The sequence below is a fragment of the Oncorhynchus masou genome, chromosome 4 (genome assembly GCF_036934945.1).
Source record: "Oncorhynchus masou masou isolate Uvic2021 chromosome 4, UVic_Omas_1.1, whole genome shotgun sequence".
Taxonomy (NCBI): domain Eukaryota; kingdom Metazoa; phylum Chordata; class Actinopteri; order Salmoniformes; family Salmonidae; genus Oncorhynchus; species Oncorhynchus masou.
In genome coordinates, this window is record NC_088215.1 from 4520550 (window position 1) to 4543052 (window position 22503).

Below are 22503 nucleotides of genomic sequence, written 5' to 3' on the forward strand. Positions count from 1 at the left end.
CTGCTCACTATACATTGTTATCATATATAACTAGACCCACTGTTATTATTTAAACGTTTGTGATCATTAATTTCAATGATTTTGGATAAAAAATGATTTTTAGATGATGTTGCTATCATTAGATAATTTACAGTTTCCCATAGACTATAAGGCTATATATAAAATGATAGAATATTAGGGCCACAGAGGGGAAAAAAACACAAGTCATAATATTGTAACCAGTTGTTTTAAAGGAGGACAGTTGTTAAAATGACAGATGTGGGGCATTTCGTGAAATTGTACTTCAGTATGGTTTCATAAACAAAGACATGCTGATGTGCCAGAATATTAAGTATCACATTGTCATAAGTATCAAAACTGTAAAAACAATATGTAGCTTTTCTGCAGAAAGAACCAGCCTCATAAATGTATGACTTTATCCTTTTTCTTCAGTGTGGCCCTAGTACTCTGTCATATAAACAAATACACATTCCATATGAATATAAAAACACAATGTGTAACATTATGTTCCTTTATTGAATAAGGACAAAACAAAGCAGGTAAACCATCAGCTCCTTTCGAAACTGAAGTCACAGTGACTCTACAAGATGGAAAGCACAGAATCCAAGCATATTATACAAAATGATACATACACATTCAAAGGTCTGTATATAACACACCCTGCATGTCTGCACACTAAAATAAATGCAGGACAAATCCATACACATCAACTGAACAGACAAATGAATGGATGCAGTAGCCTCCCTGCAGCCTTGTATTACACACAGTATACCGCACAAACATCATAAGAGGCCAAATTTGTCAAAAAACGAACCCAAAAAAAAACAAATTCCTCTGCCACCGCAGGACATATTTAACCAAAATTGAAAGCACAAATACTAACTAAAATAATTCAACACATATTGGTCCCTCAGCAGCCGATCACTGTCGTCATCAGGGAAGATTGCCGGATTGTCCCAGTCCATGGCTGGTGGCACTCTGGGGGCCCTCTCCTTCCTCAGGCAGGCCACATTGTGGAGGACAGCACAAGCCACAGCAATATCACATGCCCTAACAGGGCTGACCCTTAATTTGTGAAGGCAGTGAAAGCGTGCCTTCAGGAGGCCAAAGGTCATTTCAACTCTGGCCCTGGTCCTGGCATGGGCATGGTTGTAGGCCTGCTGTGCTTCCTGGGGGTCTGTGAAAGGTGTCAGGAGAAAAGGCTGGCAGCCATACCCCTGTCTCCCAGCAACACACCAGAGAATTCACCTGTCAACACAAAATCTCATCATTACTACCTCATAAACACAGTGATATTCTTGACACAGCCATGATGGTTATAAATAGGGGTTGTGTGGCTTACCTTGTGATAGGCACTGATAGATTTCAGAGGCCCGAAAGATTCTGGAGTCATGGACTGAGCCAGGCCATTTTGCCACAACATTGCTGATCACACAGTCAGCATTGCAGACCATCTGAAATCATAAGATGAGGAATATTACACCAATCAATGCACATCACTGGCAATGCAGAGTGTTCGTCAATGGACAATATCAAAAAGTTATGTTCACCTGAACATTAATGCTGTGAAAGGATTTCCTATTCACAAAAATCGGCCTCATGGGCACCTGAGGGGGCTTTTATCCTTATGTGTGTGCAGTCCACTGCACCAATGACATTGGGGAAACCTGTCACACAAAGTAATGAGTATCCTACTATGTGTTAACAGTTGTCCTGTAATTTGTAGATCCTCTTACCTGCAATCCTATAGAACTCCTCTTTGATGTCACAGAGTCTTCTGTGGCCAGGGAAGGAGATGAAGACATCTGCTAATGCTTTGATAGCCAGACACACACTCCTTATTGTGCGGCAAATTGTGGCCTTGTTCAGCTGTTCTGAGTACAGGAAGGCTCCACTAGCAAAAAAGCGCAAGGCCACACAAACCATTTGCTCCACACTCAGTGCATGGCTCCGTGCAGTGCGGTGCTTAATCCTGGGACCCAGTAGTCTGCATAGATACCTGATGCCATCTGCAGAAAACCTGTATCTTTCATATAGATGGTCATCAGGGAAGGCCAGTGGGTCCAACCGGTCCCTGAAGACCCTTTCTCGCCTGAAGGCTCTCCTCAGCACAAGTGCTTCTTCATCCACCACATCTCGCACGAATGGGCATGCCATTGTCAGAGCAGAAAGGAACACACAATTTTGGGCCTTCATATAGGCTAGTGGCCACACCTGGTGCTGGGGGTGGGCAAAAGAGGGCGATGCCTTATAACGATGACTTGGTTGTACTGATTGCTGGGAAAATAAAAAAACCTTAGAAAGATGCCACCGTCCTGTGTGCTCACAATAAGAGCTCATATGTCATGGCTCACTTGACTTTACGAGAATATACCTAATTTTTATTTTGAGCTGTGTCAGCTTCTTGGAGCTGGGGAGGAAAGAAAAATAATGATTAATACATTTGTGTTACAGTTAGCATACAGTGTACATTGAAGGCATATCTCACCTCCCTCTCAAGTTTTTTTATTTCAAGGTCCAGTTTCCTAATTGTCCTCTTTTTTATTTCGGACTCCAGTGCAAGATTTTCCATCTTTTTCTTCTTGTACTGAATGTCTATGTCTGCCAGTTCTATTTGGCGCCGGAGGTGGTTGCCATACAACTTTCTGATAGCTTGTGAGCTCTGAACACAATACAATTAGCGCAGCTGGAATTTGGCAGGATGTGGTGTCCTTTTATTAATACGCACTATGTTGCCAGGCTGGTTTTCCCACTGTATAGCATCTGGGTCCTGTAAAATAAATTAGATTTTTTTATTTTGATGAGGACTCCTCACCATTGTAGAGTAAATAGTACTTTCACAGTCTTAACATGATACCTCATGCCTTCTGGAATCCAGAGAGATGGTCTCCTCCTCATCATCGTCTCCATCATGTGCTGTTGCTGCTGCACTGGGGCCTTCACCCTATCACATTTAATCGGATTCATATTGAAGCTAGTAGACAAGACATGCCAGGCCTACAGTATGCCTTTGATGGAGTACTCACTGGATCAGCATCATCTGGTGCTTGTGCTGGTGGCTCTAACAGGAACACAGTGCTGCCAGACACTGCAAGGCAATAGGTAAACCAAAGTCAGACAGTCCAAATTGATTCAATATGAATGTGGTTGTATCCCATGTAGAGATGGAAGGACATACCTTGAATGAAGCGGGTGGCATCTTGGGAGGAACCTATGCTCGTCTCTTTCCCCCAGGGATCCCCTCTAAGACGGGCCTGCCTTTATTTAGCTCCAAGGCCATGTCCTCTGCTGGGGTAAGGTCAGCCTTTGGTGACCCACCACCCGTGCCTTGTCTGTGGGTATTCTTTTTCACTGCTAAAACAGTACAGACAATGTGTGAGCAGGCACCTTCTGGGTACAATATATGCTTGTGCTTTGTTAAATATTAGTCAGGGACCATACCATTCTGCAGAATGTTCTTGTATTTGATTTTGACCTGCTGCCATGTCCGTTTTGGCCCGTTCATGTTTAATCTACACACACACACACACACACACACACACACACACACACACACACACACACACACACACACACACACACTTAATGGAGTCACACTGCAAAAAATTACTTGGTATTTTTGTCTTGTTTTCAGTAAAAATATCAAAAAATTTATCATAGCTTTATACAGTGTGATGGAGTTAACACAATTTCACTCATATCTGCAGTGCATTTCAATTAAAAATTTAACCGTTTCATAATTACAGTACAACTGCATTTTTGGAGATGTGAATTAAATATTTGAATTGTAATTGTGATGTTTCAGTGGAGCGGTGAGTGTGTAATTGTGCACTACTTAGCATTCAGGCGGTCTGCAATACTTTGCCACGCTTTTTCTCTTTGCTTTATCACTGTGGCGGTGTTGCCTTTCTTCTTAATTATATCTTTTACCTCCTCGTATGCCTCCATGAGGATTTGTGCTTCCGACGGGGAAAAGTACGCGGCTCTAGTTGCCATGGTAAATCAGTTAATCTGTGATCTGTGGCGGGGTCTATTTGAGTGAGCCGTGAGCGCGCACCTATCCAGGATTGGTTTCACCTGGCTTAATGAATCCGTGTCTGCTCATCCTGGCTTGGTCTTTGTGCAACCAATTAAGCCTGGACGCACATGTTTTGGCTTCATTGAGCTCAGCTGAGTCATTTATCCCGGATGTCTTAATTCTACTTTTGTGCAACAGGCCCCAGGACAAAGAAAACCCAACAATAAACAATACACTTCTTACGTACATAGCAACAAGCCCGCACAAACACAAGCGGGCTAATCTAACTTAAATAATACCAACGCAAAACCCCCAATAAGGAACAGGTGAAAACAATTAGACAAAACCAAACAAAAAGGAAAAGGGATCGGTGGCAGCTAGTAGACCGGCGACCACGACCGGCGACCACGACCCGAACAGGAAGGGGAGCCACTTTCTGTGATATTCGTGACAACGTCGATATCAATTAAATGTATTAACTAAAGCCACTGGGCTTTATATATAAATATAGTGTTAACTAAAGGGCTTTATATATAAATATATATTAACTAAAGAGCGTTATATATACTTATAGTGTATTAGCTAAAGGGCTTTATATATAAATATAGTGTATTAACTAAAGGGCTTTATATATAAATATAGTGTATTAACTAAAGGGCTTTTTACATAAATAAAGTGTATTAACTAAAGCCACTGGGCTTTATATATAAATATAGTGTATTAACTAAAGGGCTTTTTACATAAATAAAGTGTATTAACTAAAGCCACTGGGCTTTATATATAAATATAGTGTATTAACTAAAGGGCTTTATATATAAATATAGTGTATTAACTAAAGTTCTTTATATATAAATATAGTGTATTTACTAAAGCCACTGGGCTTTATATATAAATATAGTGTATTAACTAAAGGGCTTTTTACATAAATAAAGTGTATTAACTAAAGGGCTTTATATATAAATATAGTGTATTAACTGAAGTTCTTTATATATAAATATAGTGTATTTACTAAAGCCACTGGGCTTTATATATAAATATAGTGTATTAACTAAAGGGCTTTATATATAAATATAGTGTATTAACTAAAGTTCTTTATATATAAATATAGTTTATTTACTAAAGCCACTGGGCTTTATATATATATTTTTTTAACAATATGTTGACAACTGGTGGTCCTGTGTGGCTCAGTCGGTAGAGCATGGCGCTTGCAACGCCAAGCGTCGTGGGTTCGATTCCCGCTGGGGCCACCCATATGTAAAAGTAGTGGCCCCAGTCGCTTTGGACAAAAGCGTCTGCTAAATGGGATATATTATTATATTATTATTATTTAACTGGTAGAACAAATAAACTTAAAATAAATATATTCTATATTATGTTCTATATTATATATTCTGTTATATATTATGTTCTATATTACATATTCTATTCTATATTACATATTCAATTCTATATATTATGTTCTATATTATATATAATATTCTGTATTATATATTATGTTACATATTATATATTCTATTCTATGTTCTGTTATATATTATGTTCTATATTATATTATATATAATGTTCTATATTACATATTCTATTCTATATTATATTATATATAATGTTCTATATTACATATTCTATTCTATATATATTATGTTACATATTATGTTCTATATTATATATAATATTCTGTATTATAGATTATGTTACATATTATATATTCTATGTTCTGTTATATATTATGTTCTATATTATATATAATGTTCTATATTATATATTCTGTTATATATTATGTTCTATATTCTTGTTACGCACGCCTCTATGAAGAGGGAACGCAACACCCTGCTACAACTAAACTCTCCGTGAAGTGAAAAAGGTATGGACTGTAGGTGCAAGAAAGAATGACAACAGGCAGAATGTGGTACCGTTTACCAGGACTTTATTCCTTCATACGTTAATATGGGGAAAAGGGCCTGGACGGAACCAAAGCAAAGAAAGTAAATCTCAAAGCCCCCCCTCTCCTATCTTACCTGCCTACCCACTACTTACCTAATTTAGCACCACCTGGTGCCCTAACCAAAATACAAGGGGGTGTTCCGCCCAGGTCTTACCTAGTGTGCCGAGACAGCGAATATGCTACGGGTATATGTATGCCCGCGGGCCTCTTGCCTAAGCACTCCCTAGGTGCCTTCCCCTTCCCCTTCCCCCCTGGGAACAAATGAAACAGAATATTAAACAATTTCACAAACAAACTAAGAAACAAAGGACATCAAATAAGCTCTATCTGAGCAACAAACTCACAAAACATACCAACTCTCAGCAAAATCGCTCTCTCCTGAACAGAACACTGGCACAGCTTCAGAATGAATGGGTAATTGGAGACAGCTGCGTCTTGACGAGGGGGTGGGGTCAGCTCTCCAATTAGCCATGGAGTCGACCAATCAGCTGCTTGAGGGATTTCAGGAAGCCATTTCCTGAAATAAACACATGCAAACATACAAACTACAACACATAAACTGGGGAACGTAACAATTCTATATTCTATTTTATATTATATATTATGTTACATATTATGTTCTATACTATATATACTATTCTATATTATATATTCTGTTATACATTATATATTAGGTTCTATATTACATATTATTTGGTATATTAAGATCTAAATTATAACTATTCTATATTCTATTCTAAATAATATATTCTGCTATATATGATGTTCTATATTATATATGATGTTCTATATTATATATTCTGTTATATATTATGTTCTATGTTATATATTATATTATATATTATTATGTTATATATTATATTCTATATTCTATCTTATGTTCTATGTTATATATTTTGTTATATATTATGTTCTATATTATATATTCTATTCTGTATTCTGTTATATATTACATATGTTCTATATTACATATTTTTTTATATATATTATGATCTAAATTATAACTATTCTATATTCTATTCTAAATTATATATTCTGTTATATATGATGTTCTATATTATATATTCTGTTCTATATTCTGTTCTATATTATATATTCTGTTATATATTATGTTCTATATTATATATTCTATTCTATATTATATTTTCTATTCTATATTCAATTTGTTGACCTATATCCCATTAGATTAATAATTGAATGTATCAAATCAATAGTTCAGTTCCAAAACATTAAAAATGTTTAAGCTAATTTTTTAAGCTTCTCCATTACAATAGTTTACACGGCATTGAATTAAAATGGAAATTATACAACATACTACGATTCCCAGAGTGCATTTCATTTCCCAGGGTGCAATGCTTTGCACAGAGATTCTGGCTGGCTCGTGCCTACTGGCTACTGCTAGCAACAAGTATGGGAAGCTGAAAAGCCGAATAGAGCCCCACAGTGGAGGTGTCATAATACCCATAAAACTTAATGGTCAAACAGGGAAATGGTTCCAATCGTTTTTCCACCATTCATTTTTCCCACAGGGGATTGTAGAAATACTTTAAAAAAGGTCTGAGTTTCACGAAGACTTTTCCTAGGGTGACGTTTTGATAACTATGTAAATCTATCGGACAATATCAATATATAAAATTAAATGCTAATTAGCAGCTAAAGTGGATATCATAATGAACTACAAATTCTACTCTTCCTGGGGTTTATTATGGATCCCCATTAGTTCCTGCCAAGGGAGCAGCTACTCTTCCTGGGGTCCAGCAAAAGGTTATACCATTTAAAAAATAGTACAATGTCATCTTGTTTTTACATGGCATTGTAGATTTTAGCAGTATACAGTATGTATTTTGGATGTTTTCAGTGTGTTTTTAACCCTTTCAGACAATGGATTAATAGCAATTAATGTTCTCAAGTCTGACAGCCCAAACAAAAACACAAATTCTCAGTCAAAAACACAAGTCAGAACACAGCCTCTCTATTCTCTCATGTGTTTTCAGGTCCTCTGACGTGGAAAATGTCTTTCCGCAATGAGAGCAGTGGTATGTCTTCTCCTCCTGTGTATTTGTATGTATTATTTCATGCTCCTTCAGGTACCTTAACCGGGTAAATTTCGTTCCACAGTGGGAGCAGCGGTATGTATTTTTTCCTGTGTGTGTCCTCTCATGCTCCTTCAGGCTCCCTAACTGGGTACAACTCTTTCCACAATGGGAACATTGGAAAGGCTTTTCTCCTCTGTGTGTTCTCTCATGCCTTCCCACACATTTTAACCACCTAAAACTCTTTCTGCACAAGGAGCAGTGGTAAGGCTTCTCTTCTGTGTTTTCAGGCTTTCTTTCCACACTGGGAGCAGTGATGTCGTCCTGCTGGTTTGGACGTTTCAGGGCCTGGTTCCCCTGAAGGACTCTTCTTGCTGTCAGATGGAGAGTCTGGTCTCTCTCCTGTCAAAGACAAACAGCTTATTTAATTAAACAGAGACCTGAATGAAACCTCCACATGATAAAACTTCCTATGATGTTTAATCAAGACCAGATCCCTCAATCACCTGAAGTCAATTTTCACAAGAATTATTAAACCAACTTCAAAATGCAGGTCTCTGTGTAGGTCTTAGTATGTCCAGGCAGGTGATTCACTTCTAACCAAATTCTTGCAGGTGTTTACATGGTTTTACAAATCTGCTAGGTGATCAAAAAATCAAATTTTTAGTACCAGTGTATATATATATTTTTGTACTTTTACCCTTTTTTTCTCACCAATTTCGTGATATCCAATTGCAACTCCCCTACGGACTCGGGGGAGATGTGAAGGTCAAGAGCCATGCAACCTCCGAAACACGACCCTGCCAACCCACACTGCACTTCCTGACACACTGCTCGCTTAACCTAGAAGCGAGCCACACTAATGTGGCGGAGGAAACACCGTCCAGTTGGCGACCGAGGTCAGCATGCATATGCGTCCGGCCTCCACAAGGAGTCGCTAGAGCGCGATGGGACAAGGACGTCCCGGCCGGCTGAACCCTCCCCTAACCTGGACGATGCTAGGCCAATGTTGCGCCGCCCTATGGGAATCCCGATCACAGACGGTTGTGATGTAGCCTGGATTCTAACCAGGGACTCTAGTGACGCCTCTTTCACTGAGATGCAGTGCCTCAGAATGCTGCACCACTCGGGAGGCTCTGCTTAAATATTTATATTCCTGAGTCTGAAATCGTTCTGATATTTCTTAATTTATTTATTGTTATTTTGGCGATTTCTGTGTGTATTGATAAGTATTGGTAGGTATTACTGCACTGTTGGAGCTAGAAACATAAGCATTTCGCTGCACCTCTGATAACATCTGTAAAATGTGTGTAAGCAACCAAAAACATTTGATGACAAGTTTGATTTATTATGTTAGTTTTTAGGCTGTAGAGACCATTATATACCACGTTATACATTTAACTAAAATAAAATAATATATTGGATGCATTAATGCGTTTTGTTGGTGGCCCGCTCTTTGATGGTATACACGTTACAGTTTAGCGAACACGTTATGTTATTGTGTTATGCAGCTTCAATTCCTACATTATAAACAACATAATAAAAAGTAGGACTTCAGTAAAATAGTTTAAACATGCATCAGTTCAACAACTGCAGACAGTTTGTGCCCCATTCCAAGATAGTACTGAATGTTGTTAATCAGATCCCTAGTCGCCTCCTCCTTCTCTTTCGATGTGACAGTTATCTTCCCGTTCCTCCACCTCTTCTTTCACAGTAACATCCTCCTCCTCTTTCACGCTGAACGAGTCTTCCTCTTCTTTCACTGAAACGAATTTCTCTTCTTCTTTCACTGTAACAGCCTCACCCTCTACTTCATGTTTTATTGTTTCATCCTCTTCCTTCTCCTCTTTCACGAGAGCTTCTTTCTCCATCCAGCAGACCTCTTCTTCTTTAGCAGGAGGAGAGTAGTTTAGGGATGTATGTTAGCTATCCAGCTAGCTACTACCAAGGTAAATATGGAATTAAAGGGGGTAACTAGGTAAACGGCATAAGTTGACAGAAGTGTGTTTAAATCATAGTGGTTAATATACACCGAAACAGTCTAAACAGCTTGAATCTTTCAGCGAGGTTGGCTACCGAGGTGGATGACTCGCCGTTGTTGTTGAAGTGTTTCGTCCACTAGATTATACGTCACACTACCAGCGTCGCCTGAAAGACTCACAACGCCATCTGCAGACACGCGTGCCGACACAGTTGAGGGAGAAGTTATGTTTTTCCAAACAAATCGTTTAAATGTTTTATTATTAAATAATAATATTACATTGAGATTATCAGATAGATGCATGTGTTGATTAGTGCAGATTTTAATCCGTGAGAATCACCTTGACATCTGCATTTTTAAGGAAGTTTCTGATTATTTCAGTCAAACTAACAGATAATAATAAATAAGCAGCGACGTCACAATACATCATGTAGATATGTATATAATGAACAGACTAGGTCTATACTGCTCCTACATGGCGTAACAATACATCATGTAGATGTATATAATGAACAGACTAGATCTATACTGCTCCTACATGGTGTAACAATACATCATGTAGATGTATATAATGAACAGACTAGATCTATACTGCTCCTACATGGTGTACCAATACATCATGTAGATGTATATAATGAACAGACTAGATCTATACTGCTCCTACATGGTGTACCAATACATCATGTAGATGTATATAATGAACAGACTAGGTCTATACCTGTAACAATACATCATGTGGGACTCGAAGGCAATGCTGTTGTTACACTGGTGAGTAAAAACTCATGCATCATACACTTTAACTTGCCTGAAAGTAAAATATACGTTTTACTCAACTGCGTTCCCCACTCCAGTCAGCAGATAGCGGTCTGCGACTTTAAGGCAATGACGTTAGTGTAACGTATAATCTAGTGGACGGAACGCTTCTTTCAACAGCAGCAACCATTAGTCAGCCACCTCGGTAGCTTGTTAGACAAAATAGCCACTGTTTTTTAAACCCACTTCTGTCGTCTAGTTAGTTATCTGATATAATTTCATATTTACGGTGTTGTTGTTATTAGTCAGCTAGCAGTCTGGTTACGTTAGCATTAGCCTAGCTAGGTAACATCTCCGACCATGTGGTCACTAAGCTACTCTCCTTCTAAAGAAGAGGAGGATATCACAGTAAAACAAGAAGTAGAGTTTGAGTCCGTTACTGTGAAAGAAGAGGAAGATGCGTTCAAAGGGAAAGGAGGAGGATGTTACAGTAAAAGGAGAGGAGGATGCAGTTTATGGAGTGAAAGAGGTGGAGGGGGAGATGACTCTTACATCGAAGAAGGAGGAGGAAGAAGAGAAGGAGGAACCTGGATATCTGGGCCCGGTGTTGCAAACGCATCTTAAAACCTGTTAAGGTTAACCTGGCATCCAACGGTTCTAACGGTGAACTTAGCCATAAGATGGTTTTGAGAAACCGTTCCCTGATTAACACTAGTAAGTACTGTCTTAAAAACAGAGGCACCACCTCTGCAGTTGTTGAACTGATGTTTGGTGTTAAAGTGGAAATCTGCAATTGCTACATCCATATTGTGACTTTTTAATTATTAATTCTTGAAGAATATAACACATGCTTCATGAGCTTAGTTCAACTGTTGTACCCCATCAGAACCCCAAATAAGCTTTTTTACTCCAAAGTTTAGAAACAATGTAAATCAACACTGTATAGCCTGAACATGGTTAAAAATATGTTGATATCATGGATGGTCAGTCCTTGCATCCATTGGTCTGTCTATGAATTTGAGAGTAGTTACATTTCTCCAGCCCCATCATCATTTTATTACCAAAACAGTGGTGGAATGACATTTGTTGTTGTTTCAACTGCAGATTGGTTGTGCAGATTTTTTAAACAGCAACAAAATGGCCGCCCAGAGACTTGGTTTGGTAAACAGCTGAGGGATGGGGGCTGGAGAAATGTAACCACTCTCACATTCATAGAGAAAGCTATTGTAGCAACCGTAACCCAACACCTAGCGACCTCGTCAAGAAGTTCAGACATCTTGGTGTAACAGTTATATGGTGTGTTGGCTTGACAGTCACTGGACCCAGGTTTGAGTTCAGCTCAGGGCTACCCCCTGAATTCACTACACTATTACATTTACATTACATTTAAGTCATTTAGCAACGCTCTTATAGACTTACAAAGAATTCACCTTCTGACATTGGAAAGCCACTTTACAATAGTGCATCTAAATCATTTAAGGGGGGTTGAGAAGGATTGCTTTATCCTATCCTAGGTATTCCTTGAAGAGGTGGGGTTTCAGGTGTCTCCGGAAGGTGGTGATTGACTCCGCTGCCCTGGCGTCGTGAGGGAGTTTGTTCCACCATTGGGGGGCCAGAGCAGCGAACAGTTTTGACTGGGCTGAGCGGGAACTGTACTTCCTCAGTGGTAGGGAGGCGAGCAGGCCAGAGGTGGATGAACGCAGTGCCCTTGTTTGGGTGTAGGGCCTGATCAGAGCCTGGATCTGTCACAGCTCCGTAGGCAAGCACCATGGTCTTTAGCGGAATTCAACTGGAAGCCAGTGGAGAGAGCGGAGGAGCGGGGTGACGTGAGAGAACTTGGGAAGGTTGAACACCAGACGGGCTGCGGCGTTCTGGATGAGTTGAAGGGGTTGAATGGCACAGGCAGGGAGCCCAGCCAACAGCGAGTTGCAGTAATCCAGACGGGAGATGACAAGTGCCTGGATTAGGACCTGCGCCGCTTCCTGTGTGAGGCAGGGGCGTACTCTGCGGATGTTGTAGAGCATGAACCTACAGGAACGGGCCACCGCCTTGATGTTAGTTGAGAACGACAGGGTGTTGTCCAGGATCACGCCAAGGTTCTTAGCGCTCTGGGAGGAGGACACAATGGAGTTGTCAACCGTGATGGCGAGATCATGGAACGGGCAGTCCTTCCCCGGGAGGAAGAGCAGCTCCGTCTTGCCGAGGTTCAGCTTGAGGTGGTGATCCGTCATCCACACTGATATGTCTGCCAGACATGCAGAGATGCGATTCGCCACCTGGTCATCAGAAGGGGAAAGGAGAAGATTAATTGTGTGTCGTCTGCATAGCAATGATAGGAGAGACCATTTGAGGTTATGACAGAGCCAAGTGACTCGGTGTATAGCGAGAATAGGAGAGGGCCTAGAACAGAGCCCTGGGGGACACCAGTGGTGAGAGCGCGTGGCGAGGAGACAGATTCTCGCCCCGCCACCTGGTAGGAGCGACCTGTCAGGTAGGACGCAATCCAAGCGTGGGCCGCACCGGAGATGCCCAACTCGGAGAGGGTGGAGAGGAGGATCTGATGGTTCACAGTGTCGAAGGCAGCCGATAGGTCTAGAAGGATGAGAGCAGAGGAGAGAGAGTTAGCTTTAGCAGTGCGGAGCGCCTCCGTGATACAGAGAAGAGCAGTCTCAGTTGAATGACTAGTCTTGAAACCTGACTGATTTGGATCAAGAAGGTCATTCTGAGAGAGATAGCGGGAGAGCTGGCCAAGGACGGCACGTTCAAGAGTTTTGGAGAGAAAAGAAAGAAGGGATACTGGTCTGTAGTTGTTGACATCGGAGGGATCGAGTGTAGGTTTTTTCAGAAGGGGTGCAACTCTCGCTCTCTTGAAGACGGAAGGGACGTAGCCAGCGGTCAGGGATGAGTTGATGAGCGAGGTGAGGTAAGGGAGAAGGTCTCCGGAAATGGTCTGGAGAAAGAGGAGGGAGCGGGCAGGTTGTTTCGAGATTTCATCTGGAGAGAGAGGAGAAAGAGGTCAGAGCACAGGGTCTGAGCAGAACCAGCGGTGTCGTTTGACTTAGCAAAATGTCGTCGACCTTCTTTTCAAAATGATTGACGAAGTCATCTGCAGAGAGGGAGGAGGGGGGGGAGGAGGATTCAGGAGGGAGGAGAAGGTGGCAAAGAGCTTCCTAGGGTTAGAGGCAGATGCTTGGAATTTAGAGTGGAAGAAAGTGGCTTTAGCAGCAGAGACAGAGGAGGAAAATGTAGAGAGGAGGGAGTGAAAGGATGCCTGGTCCGCAAGGCGAGTTTTCCTCCATTTCCGCTCGGCTGCCCGGAGCACTGTTCTGTGAGCTCGCAATGAGTCGTCGAGCCACGGAGCGGGAGGGGAGGACCGAGCCGGCCTGGAGGATAGGGGACATAGAGAGTCAAAGGATGCAGAAAGGGAAGAGAGGAGGGTTGAGGAGGCAGAATCAGGAGATAGGTTGGAGAAGGTATGAGCAGAGGGAAGAGATGATAGGATGGAAGAGGAGAGAGTAGCGGGGGAGAGAGAGCGAAGGTTGGGACGGCGCGATACCATCCGAGTAGGGGCAGTGTGGGAAGTGTTGGATGAGAGCGAGAGGGAAAAGGATACAAGGTAGTGGTCGGAGACTTGGAGGGGAGTTGCAATGAGGTTAGTGGAAGAACAGCATCTAGTAAAGATGAGGTCGAGCGTATTGCCTGCCTGGTGAGTAGGGGGGAAGGTGAGAGGGTGAGGTCAAAAGAGGAGAGGAGTGGAAAGAAGGAGGCAGAGAAGAATGAGTCAAAGGTAGACGTGGGGAGGTTAAAGTCACCCAGGACTGTGAGAGGTGAGCCGTCCTCAGGAAAGGAGCTTATCAAGGCATCAAGCTCATTGATGAACTCTCCGAGGGAACCTGGAGGGCGATAAATGATAAGGATGTTAAGCTTGAAAGGGCTGGTAACTGTGACAGCATGGAATTCAAAGGAGGCGATAGACAGATGGGTAAGGGGAGAAAGAGAGAATGACCACTTGGGAGAGATGAGGATCCCGGTGCCACCACCCCGCTGACCAGAAGCTCTCGGGGTGTGCGAGAACACGTGGGCGGACGAAGAGAGAGCAGTAGGAGTAGCAGTGTTGTCTGTGGTGATCCATGTTTCCGTCAGTGCCAAGAAGTCGAGGACTGGAGGGAGGCATAGGCTGAGATGAACTCTGCCTTGTTGGCCGCAGATCGGCAGTTCCAGAGGCTACCGGAGACCTGGAACTCCACGTGCGCGCTGGGACCACCAGATTAGGGTGGCCGCGGCCACGCGGTGTGGAGCGTTTGTATGGTCTGTGCAGAGAGGAGAGAACAGGGATAGATAGACACATAGTTGACAGGCTACAGAAGAGGCTACGCTAATGCAAAGGAGATTGGAATGACAAGTGGACTACACTTATCGAATGTTCAGAACGTTAAGCTTACGTAGCAAGAATCTTATTGACTAAAATGATTGAAATGATACAGTACTGCTGGAGTAGGCTAGCTGGCAGTGGCTACGTTGTTGACACTACACTAATCAAGTCGTTCCGTCGAGTGTAATAGTTTCTACAGTGCTGCTATTCGGGGGCTAGCTGGCTAGCTAGCTGTGTTGATTACGTAACGTTACGTTAAAAGAACGACAATAGCTGGCTAGCTAACCTAGAGAATCGCTCCAGACTACACAATTGTCTTATTGTCTTAGATACAAAGACGATACAAAGACGGCTATGTAGCTAGCTAGCTACGATCAAACAAATCAAACCGTTGTACTGTAATGAAGTGAAATGAAAATGTGATACTACCTGTGGAGCGAGGCGGAATGTTGACCGGGTTGTTGAAGTTCAATTCGGAAGACGTTGGCTAGCTGTTGCTGTTGGCTAGCTAGCTAGCTAGCTAGCAGTGACTCCTACGTTAAGGACGACAAATAGGACGACAAATAGCTGGCTAGCTAACCTCGGTAAATTAAGATAATCACTCTAAGTCTACACACTCTAAACTACACAATTACCTTGGATACGAAGACAGCAAGGACAACTATGTAGCTAGCTAAACTACACTAATCGAGTCGTTGAGTGTAATAGTTTCTACAGTGCTAGTGGACGTTAGCTAGCTGCTGTGCTAGTGGACGTTAGCTAGCTGCTGGGCAGATAGCAGTGAAGACTACGTTAGGACGACGAAATACGATAATTACGCAATTATCTTTGATACAAAGACGGCTATGTAGCTAGCTAAGAAGAAATTGCTAAGATTAGACAAATCAAACCGTTGTACTATAATGAAATGTAATGAAAAGTTATACTACCTGCGGACCGAAGTGTAGATGCGACCGCTCGCTCCAACCCTGAACCGGAACAAATTCTTATTTACAATGACTGCCTACCCCGGATGACACTGGGCCAATTGTGCGCCGCCCTATGGGACTCCCATTCAGGCCGGTTGTGATACAGCCTGGATCTGTTTGGGCGGTATTCAATTTGGAGTGGGTCTAGGGTTTCTGGGATAATGCTGCCATTAACAAACGTTCAAAGCACTTCATGGCTATGGCCATGAGTGCTACGGGTGTGTAGTCATTTAGGCAGGTTGCCTTTGTGTTCTTGGGCTCAGGGATTATGGTGGTCTGCTTGAACCAAGTTGATACAGCCTGGATTTGAACCAGGGTGTCTAGTGATGCCTCAAGCACTGAGATGCAGTGTGTTAGACCGCTGCGCCACTCGGGAGCCCCTAAATCATGTTCTAGTGCTGTCACCAACTAAAATAAATCTTGGTCAACTAAGACATCTGTTCTTTCTACCAATCACCCCATGTTTTAATACAATCAACTTACTCAAGGGAGCCAGTCATCAATTTAACCTAACCAGAAGAAGAAAGATTCTTCACTCCACCTCCTCCCGCTGCTGCTGGACTTCGTAAATTCTGCCGTTATGATCCTGAAGTTTTCAGTAATTGACTACACAAGCGGTCGTCAAACTCATTTTTGTGGAACAGATTAATTTATAATAGTACCTCAAAATCATTGTCTGTGATTAATCTACATTTTATGTAAATCTAAATAAAAATTATGCAAATCTAAAAGTAACTTTTATTGCCATTGCCAACTATGTAAAAATAGCTGACATAAAGCCAACAAATAAAAACATTGCAGTCTGCAGGTAGAAAATATCCTGATAAAAATAAATATCCTCTAAATCACATTGGCTGCACATGACCTGTCTTCAACGAACTTTAAACATTGTATCAACTATCAACTGGGTTAGCCCAAAACTCGTGATAGCAAGCTTGCAACATTGTATAAAATATTCTTGGCCCTCAGAGTTTCCCGGACCGACACAGCTGTCGGCTATTTGTGTAAAGGATAAGAAGTAATCAGGTATTTTATGACATTTCCACTGGACCAGAGCATTACATTTTTCCCTTTTATGCTGAGTGGTTATCGAAAGGGCAAGAGGTGAAAGTATTTTCGTAAAATATTTCGAGGAACTGTTGTCATATGCAATTGATTATGATTAGACTTTGTTTACTTGCTGATCATCACCTGTGGAAGGCGGGGCTTCCAGCGAGGCGTGGATTTAATAGTATGTTGTACCTAGTTTCCCTCATTCAAGGAACATTAGTTATAGTCATAACGTTGAGCTTATCATATGATGTACTTCAACTTAAATACTGGATCTTGCTGTGGGACAGTTTTTTTGTATTCAGATCTCTGAAATGCACTCTAACTATGTAACATTTAGTGTCCCTTATGTTACGCTGGGAAACAGTTTTCATGGGCACAGAAATCCTAAATAATTTCAGAGTTTGCTAAATCCAACGGTTCAAACAGAGAGTCATCTTACTTTTATTGACAACACCGAATGGATCCTGTCATTTACTCGGTTCTTCAATAATTACACATCATTCTTAGTACTGTTGCAATTTAGTTACAGTCACATGATAAACTATCATCAGCTGATCCAGGAAATCATTTTCTGAATGACAAACATCAAAACATGCAACAACAACCAAAGTGCTTCTTCATTCATTACTCTGGTAAAGACAGTTATGCCGTGCTCCACGTTGGATCCAACATCCCTAACAAATTTATGTTTATTTTATTTTTTTAATTTTACCTTTTATTTAACCAGGCAAGTCAGTTAAGAACACATTCTTATTTTCAATGACGGCCTGGGAACAGTGGGTTAACTGCCTGTTCAGGGGCAGAACGACAGATTGTTAGCTCGGGGGTTTGAACTCACAACCTTCCGGTTACTAGTCCAACGCTCTAACCACTTGGCTACCCTGCCCTAGTGTGTTACTGTCTGCTTGATTTACAGTAGGGTCTCGTTAGTCTATTTGTTCACATAGATACGTAGCTCATAATGTGTAGAGAACTGTTCCTTGATGGATAGGCTATTGTACAACACAGAGAGCTATTTTCCTTTATTCAGGACATTTAGAACGACAAATCTAGCAAAAAATAGCATTTTACTGGTTGAAGAGTTTTTTAAAAATATAAAGCGATTGATTTGTGATGATGACACAAACATTATTTTAAGCAGGACATTCAAACGAGCCTTACAATTATGATCCAACGTGTGTGAAGTGCTCTCATAAGCACCCTGGAATTGGATGTTACTCCCCTGAATTTTGTGTGCATCGACGTCATGCCGCAACTTTAGCAAACACAGAAAGGGTCCAATATTGGAGACCAAAAACCGTCAGGCACACTGCTTAGGATTTCAACAACTTTAATAACTGATTCCTAGCCTACAATCATGAGTTACTACTAATGTGAAAACAATACAAAATATGACTTCTTGCTCATTTTGTGGGCCTTTAACCATCTGCCTGACTTTGTTGTTCACACAGGAGAGAGAAGTGACTATCGTGGATCCTCTGGGGAGCCTCAACAACCTCATGATGCTGACAAGGCAGAGAAAAGTCTCTGCAGATCAAATCACCTCAAGAAACACCAGCAGAGACCCACAGGGAAGAAATCTCATTGCTGATCTTACTGTGGGAAGAATATTGTTTCTTCAGGACATTTTAAAGCACACCAGAGAATCCACACGGGAGAGAAACTTTGAGCACAACTATAATGTGGGAAGAATTTTTCTCAGTCAACCACCTTGATATCACAACAGAGAACACACAAAGGAGAGAAACCTTATAGCTGTGCTCAATGTGGGAAGAGTTTTATTCAATCAACCAGCCTGATATCACACGAGAGAAAACACACACAGGAGAGAAATCTCATAGCATTGCTCAATGTGGGAAGAGTTTTGCTACGTCTAGCAAGCGGACAACACACCATATAACACACACAGGAGAGAAACCTCAGCTGTGATCAGTGTGTGACCTTGATAAAATACCTCTGATCAAACATCTGAAAATACATACATGAAGGAGTTGTTTCATGATATCAATGAATTAATGTCACAATGTAGAATGTTTTAACATAGTAGTAGGAGTATTATAATGATGTCAAAATGTAGAATGTTTTAACATTGTAGTAGGAGTATTTTAACGATGTCACAATGTGGAATGTTTTAACATTGTAGTAGGAGTATTTTAATGATGTCACAATGTAGAACCCTAAACATTTGCCCCCAGTTCTATTGATTTCAGTGTGATATGGATATTAGCCTCGGGAAAAATCAAGGCTCTGAATTGAAAGAGTAATATTTATGTGATTTAACAAAAAGTGACTAACAAAAAAAGAGTTGGGTTACACTTACCACGTTGGTGACTCACTTGAATCAAAATGCAACACTTCAAAATGTAGCGAGCTGTTTACCACTCATGCAACACTTCAACATGTTTACGTTTTCAATATATCACAAACTGTTTCTGCATATTGGTTATTGATTTGGACACATTAAAACTGTGTTTTGACACTGCGCTATTCCCATTTAGCAAAATGTAATTCAAAAGACGCTGAAAATAAGACTATGCCCGACGTCCAATGCACGTTCAGTTTTAGTCTTTTCGGGTCGTTTTTTCAATGACTTGAAAACAACTTTAATTCAAAGTACTTGCAGCCTATACACATGACGCTGTATAATAAAATTGGTCTATAATCTATTTGATTAACAATCCTACATCACTCCAGTGTTTCTTGACATCATTCAAGTGCTAATTGTCTTTATTCCACAACTGAAGAAGCATGACTCAAATCACCTCATATTTCAAACATTCAGCCTGACAAAATATACATATTTTATTATTCTATGCCTCACCATTAAGTTAATTATTGCCACTACATATTAACAAAGCGGTGTACATTTGCTTTTGATATTTGATATTTACAATTAATGTAAAATTTAGTAAATATAGTGAGTTTTAGGAAGACGAGAGTTCTAGAAGCTCGTGAGTTTTAGGAAGACGAGAGTTCTAGAAGCTAGTGAGTTTTAGGAAGACGAGATCTCGTTCTAGAAGCTAGTGCGTTTTAGGAAGGCGAGAGCTCTAAAAGCTAGTGAGTTTTAGGATTCTAGAGAAAGAAAAAGGAGAAAAGATATGATTGTATATTATTGTATATTGTATGTTTTTAATTATTGACAGCCAGTAGACACCATGTTTATATTGTAGCTGAATATAATGATAAATGGAAGTTGTTTTCTGTTGGTGGTGAGCAAACTTGTCCAACAAAAATATAGGATATATTTGTTGTCTTAAAGGGGAAGGTGTTACAGGCTTTGGTTTTTCCATTTATGTTTTGAGGTTGGACTTTAGCACTTATAGCTCGTTAGCACGTAGGACGCACCAATTGGTGTCACCTTGTTAGTCAGTATGTGTTACACCTGTGCTGGCTTGTCCATCTCGTTATGGTTGAATATTGCATCCCATTGTTAATATTTTTATTAATGGATTTTCTTTAGGATGCTCATTAGTCTTTCAGTTGTTAATCTTCTGTTTTTTATCCTCTTATATTTGTTGTGTACTAAATATTTCTGTTTATTTTCATTGGTTTTTATTAGTTTTTTCTTGTGAAGCCATTGTGTTGCATCCATGCCTGAAATGTGCTGTATAAATGAAGCTTGATTTGATTTGAACATATTGCAAAACAAATGAATCTCGTGACTGACAATCAACATAATTTATTTTTATTTTATTTAACATTTATTTAACTAGGCAAGTCAGTTAAGAACAAATTCTTATTTACAGTGATTGACTACCAGGGAACAGTTGGTTAACTGCCTTGTTCAGGGGCAGAACAACATATTTTTACCTTGTCAGCTATAACCACTAGGCTACCTGCCGCCCTCTTGCAAAACCAATGAGAACATATCTTGGTCCATCTTAGTATGAAAAACAGTATTAATTCAGTATGTCTACCACTATGTCAAAATAGTGCCTGGAATGTAAGTTTAGTATCACTTTTCAACCAACCCACTGCATTTGTTGAAACTGAAAAGTTCTGAAATCAACAATTCCTTAAAGGATTCGACAACTGAAAACTGAAACAAACAATATATGATAACACCTGGGTTAAGCCTGATTATGTTCAGTATGAATACTGAGTTAAGCCTGATTAGGTTCAGTATGAACACCTGGGTTAAGACTGATTAGGTTCAGTATGAACACCTGGGTTAAGACTGATTAGGTTCAGTATGAACACCTGGGTTAATCCTGATTAGGTTCAGTATGAACACCTGGGTTAATCCTGATTAGGTTCAATATGAACACATGCTGTTGGTCTAATGGTGCTCATTGAAACCCGGAATAGAAAACACGAATACTGGTGTGAATCTTGAGACGAAACAATGGAAGAGGCAAAAACAAAACAAAAAAAGAATACTGTGAATGAAAAAATGCTCCAAAACAAATGTTGTCAAACGATCGAGTTATTGAATGTAAAACAACACTGCTGCTACTGAGCAGTTGAACAAGTGGGTTGGGCTGCAATTTGCAGTCAATTCAATAGAAGTGTAACCACAAAAAGAAACAACAACTTCAGGTGAGATATCTGCATTATTATCAGGATTACAAGAAGACACAACCACTAGAGGTGAGATATCTGCATTATTATCAGGATTACTGTCATGTCTTGTTATGTCTGTTCCTGAAGTTACCTTCTCTGTCTCTCATCCCTAGCTGTTCTACATTTCCCTAACTAGCTCATTCTCTCTTTCCCCACCTGTTCTCTCTTCCCCCTCTGATGAGGTCTCTATTTCTTTCTCTGTTCCTGCTACTTTCAGTGTCTGATTCTTGTTTGTGTTTTTTGATGCCAGAAGCAAGCTGTCGTCTCGTTTGCTTCCACTGTCAATTTCAGGTGACCTGCATTAACTACGTTCTTTTGTTCCATTGACTACGTTGGAAGAGGATTTATGCCATTCTGTTTTTTATTAAAGAACTCTGTTTTCTGTTAAAACCGCGTTTGGGTCTTCACTCAAGTTCAACAGAAGAATCAGACCAGAATGGACCCAGCGGCTCCGGACCCTTTTCACTCCGCCGTCGAGATCCAGGGACGATGCTAGGCAGACACGAGGAGGAATTGTCTGCTGCTCAGTACGTTGAGACCCTGGCCGTCCAAGTCTCCGACCTCACAAGACGGGTTCACCAGCTCCACCTCGATCCACCGCCCACTTCCAGGGTTTCCGAGTCTCCGGGCCCAGGATCAACAACCCGCCGTGTTACTCTGGGGGCCCAAGTGCCGCTCATTCCTCACTCAGTGTGATGTGGTGTTTCTCTCCAGCCCACATCCAGGAGCGCAGTGCCGCCTACGTCATTTTCTCCACGGACGGGCGCGTGAGTGGGGCACGGCAGTCTGGGAGGCGGGCTGAGTGTATTAACCAGTATCA

The 22503-nt window shown here is 40.9% G+C and overlaps 2 long non-coding RNA genes across 2 annotated transcripts; both read right to left on the reverse strand.

The window, feature by feature from the left end:
* Nucleotides 1-474: 474 nt before the first annotated feature.
* Nucleotides 475-2390, reverse strand: LOC135520457 (uncharacterized). The gene is made up of 3 exons (XR_010452382.1): nucleotides 1737-2390; nucleotides 1343-1454; nucleotides 475-1248 (listed from the first exon to the last, which is right to left on the reverse strand). It is a non-coding gene; the product is annotated as an uncharacterized LOC135520457 (long non-coding RNA).
* A 3535-nt stretch (nucleotides 2391-5925) lies between these two features.
* Nucleotides 5926-16079, reverse strand: LOC135521925 (uncharacterized). The gene is made up of 2 exons (XR_010452622.1): nucleotides 16029-16079; nucleotides 5926-8395 (listed from the first exon to the last, which is right to left on the reverse strand). It is a non-coding gene; the product is annotated as an uncharacterized LOC135521925 (long non-coding RNA).
* Nucleotides 16080-22503: the final 6424 nt, after the last annotated feature.